This window comes from Triticum aestivum, chromosome 3B, assembly GCF_018294505.1.
Source record: "Triticum aestivum cultivar Chinese Spring chromosome 3B, IWGSC CS RefSeq v2.1, whole genome shotgun sequence".
Classification (NCBI taxonomy): domain Eukaryota; kingdom Viridiplantae; phylum Streptophyta; class Magnoliopsida; order Poales; family Poaceae; genus Triticum; species Triticum aestivum.
In genome coordinates this window covers 495,098,814-495,105,998 of record NC_057801.1, presented here as the reverse complement: position 1 = coordinate 495,105,998, position 7,185 = coordinate 495,098,814, and positions in this window count along the sequence as shown.

Genomic DNA, 7,185 nt, shown 5'->3' with positions numbered 1-7,185 from the left:
GCGAGGGCGAACGCGGCAGCGGGGCCAAGGTGCGGCAGCGGAGGCGGGCTCCGGCAAGCGTGGGAGCTCGCGGGCGCGGCGGCGGGGATCCGGGCCCGGGCGGGCCAGATCTGGGCATGCGGGCCCGGTAGCTGCGGGGGAGCCAGCGAGGCGATGTGGCGCGCTCCCGTTGGTCGGGAGCGGCCGCTGGGGTGAGGTGGCGCGACCTGATTGGTCCGGGTGATGTGGAGGCGGCGGTGGACATGTCCGGCGACGGGATGGACATGTCCAGCTGCGGGAGGAGGAAGATGGCTAGGGTTCCATCCGCGAGAATGGAAGGGGAGGGACGTTTATATAGGTAGAGGGAGCTAGGAGAGTCCAAATGAGGAGCGGTTTTCGTCCACGCGGTCGTGATCAAATGGCTGAGAGGATGGAGGGGGTTAGGATGGGTTAATGGGCCACTTTGGAGGGGTGTTGGGCTGCAACATAAAGAGGCCTTTACGGTTCCCCAGTTAACCGTTGGAGTATCAAACGGACTCCAAATGGCACGACACTTGACAGGCGGTCTACCGGTGGTGTACCAAGGCCGCTTGGCAAATCATGGACCATTCCGAGAATGTTTAACACCCGCTCACAACAGGAGACAAAAGGGGAACGCCGAAGGGCATAGGAGTGTCGGATTGCAAAACGGACAACGGGGAAAATGCTCGGATGCATGAGACGAACATGTATGCAAAATGAGATGCACATGATGACATGATAAAATGCAACACGCAAGCAAATGACATGGCAATGACGGCGAATAACTGGCAGACACCTGGCGCATCGGATCCAGGGCGTTACATTCATGTTCATAATCAGAGGAGTAATAATATGCATAAAGGATCTGAACATATGATCTTCCACCAAGTAAACCAATTAGCATCAACTACAAGGAGTAATCAACACTACTAGCAACCCATGGGTACCAATTTGTGGTTTTGATACAAGATTGGATACAAGAGATGAACTAGGGTTTTGAGAGGAGATGGTGCTGGTGAAGATGTTGATGGAGACTGACCCCCTCCCAATGAGAGGATCGTTGATGATGATGTTGGTGATGATTTCCCCCTCCCGGAGGGAAGTGTCCCCGGTAGAACAGCTCCGCTAGAGCCCTATATTGGTTTCGCCAAGGTTCCGCCTCATGGCGGCGGAGTTTCGTCCCATAAGCTTGCCCATGATTTTTTTCAGGGTAAAAGCGATGATATAGCAGAAGATGGACACCGGAGGCCCACCAGGGGACCCAGGAGATAGGGGCGCGCCCTACAGGGGGGTGCGCCCCCCTATCTCCTGGACAAGGTGTGGGCCCCCTGGTGTATTTCTTTCTCTCAGAAATTTTTATTAAATCCAAAAGGTTGTTTCGTGGAGTTTCAAGACTTTTGGAGCTGTGCAGAATAGGTTTCCAACGTTTGCTCCTTTTCCAGCCAAAATTCCAGCTGCCGGCATTCCCCCTCTTCATGGTAAACCTTGTAAAATAAGAGAGAATAGCCATAAGTATTGAGATATAATGTGTAATAACATCCCGTAATGCAATAAATAATGGTATAAAAGCATGATGCAAAATGGACGTATCAACTCCCCCAAGCTTAGACCTCGTTTGTCCTCAAGCGGAAGCCGAAATCGAAAAATATGTCCACGTGCTTAGAGATAGAGGTGTCGATAAAAATAAAATGCGGACATGAGGGCATCATGATCAATCTTATAACAGCAACATATATAGATTTTATCATATGATTTCTTATGCTCAAGTAACAATCAATTCACAGTGTCAAGTATGGTTCAAAAACTTCATTGGGAACTAATAAACTATAATCTCAGTCATTGAAGCAATTGGAATTTATCGTAACATCAAAAAGAGTCAACAATAGAGCTTTTCAGCAAGTTCACATAGTCGACTATCTTGTAGTCTTCTATAATTGCTAACACTCACGCAATACTTGTGGTTATGGAGTTTCAGCCGGACACTGAGAAAGATAGGGGCTTATTGTGTTGCCTCCCAATGTATTCACCTTTAGGTGATGTCAACAATAATAGACCATGCTAACTAACATCCAATTGGATATATATATCATGATCTTTCAAACACGAGGAGCTTGCCAAAGGATAAAATGAAAAAGGGAAAGGTGAAGATCACCTTGACTCAAGCATAAAGTAAAAACATAAAGTAAAAGATAGGCCCTTCGCAGAGGGAAGCAGAGGTTGTCATGCGCGTTTAGGGTTGGATGCACAAAATCTTAATGCAAAATAACGTCACTGTATATTGCCCCTTGTATGTGGACCTTTATTATGCAGTCTGTCGCTTTTATTGCTTCCACAACAAGATCGTACAAAGCTTATTTTCTCTGCACTAATAAGTCATACATATTTAGAGAGCAATTTTTATTGCTTGCATCGATGACAACTTACTTGAAGGATCTTACTCAATCCATAGGTAGGTATGGTGGACTCTCATGGCAAAACTGGGTTTAACGATATTTGGAAGCACAAGTAGTATCTCTACTTGGTGCAAGGAATTTGGCTAGCATGAGGGGGAAAGGCAAGCTCAACATGTTTGGAAGGTCAATGACAATATACTTTAACTGAGATATGAGAAAACATAAACCATTACGTTGTCTTCCTTGTCCAACGTGAACTCTTTTAGCATGTTGTACCTAATGAGTGCTCCAAATTATAAAAGGTGTCCAAGATAATATATTTATATGTGAACCCCTCTTTCCTTATCACTTCCTAATAATTGCAACGATGACCAAAACTACGTTCATCAACTCTCAACAATTTTTATGCCTCATACTTTCTATATGTGAAGTTATCACTATCCATAAGATCAATATGAACTCTTTTATTCTTTCTACTTTCTCAAGATCATAGCAACATAGCAAAGCCCTTGACTCAGCACTAATCTTTATTATAGATAGCTCACGGACTTGAATACAAAAAGAGATCATAAAGCAAAACTTAAACTACTTGATAACAAAATTTCAATCTACTAGATCAAGATACTACTAAAAGGATCGAACTAAATAAAGTGATAAAAATAGGAGTGTGATGGTGATATGATACCGGGGCACCTCCCCCAAGCTTGGCAGTTGCCAAGGGGAGTTCCCATACCCATGTGTTTATGTCCTCGGAGGTGATGGAGGTGGTGATGATGACGGTGGATAATCGCACATCGAGCGCAAAAGCTCCTCCAACTTGCGGATAATGCCCTCGAGTCCGGCGATATGATCCTTCAATAGAATATTCTCCTGTGTAAGATACTTGTTCTGTATGCGAGCTAACTCAATCATCTTGAAAGCTTCAATCGCTGTTGGAGTGAAAAGGTTAGGTAAAGGTTGAGGGATGTCTTCTTCTTTCACCGCCGGAGCTTGAAACTCCATGGCCTTCTTGATCCCTTCATCCCTGTTGATCTCTTCTGGTCCATCTCTTTTCAGCTCTATCTTCAATAGCCAAGCATCCTTGTCTTCGTTGTTGGAGGAGGGTGAAGTCATGGTGCTCTAAATCTGCAACGGAAACAGCTTGAAACGAAAACCGAGGATATTTGCGTGATACTGTAGTCAAAACCTTCGGGAGTATATATAATGAATTTTGACCGACCAAAATACGTAATGTGCAAGAAAACGGAGTCCGTGAGGCACACGAGGTGCCCACGAGACAGGGGGGCGCGCCCAGTAGGGGGCGTGCCCTCCACTCTCGTGGGAGCCTTGTGTCCCTTTCGAACTACTTCTTTCTTCCTAATTTTTTTAAATATTCCAAAACTGATAAAAATTGCCATTGGGGTTGTTTTGGAGTCGGTTTACTTACCGTGGAACGTTCTGGAAAGTGTCCCTTATGTATTCCTTAGGGGTTATGGTTTCAATAATATTAGTTTCAACATTGATAGGATTACCTAAAATATAATGTTTAATTCTTTGACTGTTTACCACCCTTGGACTCGTGCCTTCGAAGTTGTTGATTTTTATGGCACCAGAATGATAGACCTCCTCGATAATGTAAGGACCTTCCCATTTTGAGAGGAGTTTTCCTGCAAAAAATCTTAAACAGGAGTTGAATAATAATACATAGTCTCCTATGTTAAACTCATGCTTTTGTATCCTCTTATCATGCCAGCGTTTGACTTTTTCTTTGAATAGGTTGGCATTCTCATATACTTGGGTTCTCCATTCATCCAGTGAGCTAATATCAAACAACCTCTTCTCACCGGCAAGTTTGAAGTCATAGTTGAGATCTTTAATAGACCAATATGCATTATGTTCAAGTTCAAGAGGTAAATGACACGCTTTTCCATAAACCATCTTATATGGAGACATACCCATAGGATTTTTGTATGCAGTTCTATAGGCCCATAATGCATCATCAAGTTTTTTGGACCAATTCTTTCTAGATCTATTCACAGTCTTTTGCAAAATTAATTTGAGCTCTCTGTTGCTCAACTCTACTTGACCACTAGAGTGCGGATGATAAGGAGATGCGATTCTATGATTGACATCATACTTAGCAAGCATCTTACTGAAAGCACCATGAATAAAATGTGAACCACCATCAGTCATAAGATATCTAGGAACTCCAAACCTCGGAAAAATAACTTGTTTAAGCATTTTAATAGAAGTGTTATGATCAGCACTACTAGTTGGAATAGCTTCTACCCACTTGGTAACGTAATCAACAGCAACTAAAATATGTGTATAACCATTAGAGGCAGGAAAAGGTCCCATATAATCAAAGCCCCAAACATCAAACGGTTCAATAACAAGAGAGTAATTCATAGGCATTTCTTGTCATCTACTAATGTTACCTATTCTTTGGCATTCATCACAAGATAAGACAAACTTACGAGCATCTTTGAAGAGAGTAGGCCAATAAAAACCAGATTGTAGTACCTTGTGTGCAGTTCTATCTCCAGCGTGGTGTCCTCCATAGGATTCAGAGTGACACTTATGTAGGATCTGTTCATGTTCATGCTGAGGCACACAACGTCTAATAACACCATCTACTCCTTCTTTATAAAGGTGTGGACCATCCCAGAAGTAATGTCTTAAATCATAAAAGAACTTTTTCTTTTGCTGGTATGTGAAACTAGGTGGTATAAATTAGCAACAATGTAATTAGCATAATCAGCATACCAAGGAGCAGTACGAGAAGCATTAACGACCACTAATTGTTCATCAGGAAAGCTATCATTAATAGGCAGTGGGTCATCAAGAACATTATCTAACCTAGAAAAGTTATCTACAACGGGGTTCTCAGCTCCCTTTCTATCAATAATATGCAAGTCAAATTCTTGGAGCAAGAGAACCCATCTAATGAGTCTAGGCTTAGCATCTTTCTTTTCCATAAGATATTTAATAGCAGCATGATCAGTGTGAATAGTAACTTTGGAATCAACAATATAAGTCCTAAACTTATCACATGCAAACACAACTGCTAAGAACTCTTTTTCAGTAGTAGCATAATTTCTCTGGGCAGTATCAAGAGTCTTACTAGCATACTGGATAACATTCAATTTCTTATCGACTCTTTGCCCTAAAACAGCACCTACAGTAAAATCACTAGCATCACACATAATTTCAAAATGTAAATTCCAATCAGGTGGCTGAACAATAGGTGCAGTGATCAAAGTTTTCTTAAGTGTTTCAAATGCTTCTACACAATCATCATCAAAGACAAAAGGAATATCTTTTTGCAATAAATTAGTCAGAGGCCTAGAGATTTTAGAAAATTCCTTAATGAACCTCCTATAAAAACCGGCGTGACCAAGGAAACTTCTTGTACCTTTTATGTCCTTGGGACATGGCATCTTTTCAATAGCATCAACTTTGGCTTTATCAACTTCAATACCTCTCTCGAAGATCTTGTGCCCCAAGACAATGCCTTCATTAACCATAAAGTGACACTTTTCCCAATTCAGGACGAGACTAGTGTCTTCGCATCTCTGCAAAACTCGATCAAGGTTGCTCAAACAATCATCAAAAGAGGATCCATGGACTGAGAAATCATCCATGAATACCTCACAAATCTTTTCACAAAAATCAGAGAATATAGCCATCATGCATTTTTTAAGGTAGCAGGTGCATTACATAAACCAAAAGGCATAGGTCTATAAACAAAAGTACCAAAAGGGCAAGTAAAAGTAGTTTTAGATTGATCTTTCGCTGACACAGGTATCTAAGAGAAATCAGAATAACCATCTAAAAAGCAGAAATGTGTGTGTTTGGATAGTCTTTCTAGCATTTAATCAATAAAAGGTAAGGGGTAATGATCTTTCTTAGTAGCTTTATTTAACTTGCGGAAATCAATTACCATCCTATAACCTATAATAATTCTTTGCAGGATCAATTCATCTTTATCATTAGGAACAACGGTAATACCTCCCTTTTTAGGAACACAATGGACAGGGCTTACCCATTCACTATCAGCAACGGGATAAATAATACCTGCCTCAAGGAGCATTAGTATCTCCTTTCTTACCACTTCCTTCATCTTGGGATTTAGTCGTCTTTGAGGATCTCTAACTCGTTTGGCATCGTCCTCCAATGTAATTTTGTGTTGACATAACGTGGGACTAACGCCCATAAGATCATCCAGAGTATATCCAATAGCTGCTCGGTGCTTCTTCAGAGTTTTCAATAATCTTTCTTCTTCTTTCTCTGAAAGGTTAGCACTAATAGTAACAGGATATATTTCTTTTTCATCAAGATAAGCATAGTTAAGATTGTCAGGTAAAGGTTTGAATTCAAACACGGGATCACCCTTGGGTGGAGGGGGATCCCCAAGAATTTCAACGGGAAGGTTATGTTTCAGCATAGGTTTCTGTTTAAGGAACACTTCATATATTTCCTCTCTTTCCTTCATAAACATATCGTTTTCATGATCTAGCAAGTATTGTTCTAACGGATCAATTGGAGGAACAGCAATGGAAGCAAGACCAATAATTTCATCCTTACTAGGTGGTTCCCTTTCACAAGGTTGTCTACTAAACTTAGCGAAATTAAACTCATGAGACATACCATCTATGCCAACAATGGCAATATTCTTTTCACAATTAATCTTAGCACTAGCTGTATTCAAGAAGGATCTACCAAAAATAGTGGGACAAAAATCATCTTGTGGGGAACCAAGAACAAGGAAATCAGCAGGGTATTTAACCTTCCCACACAAAACTTCAACATC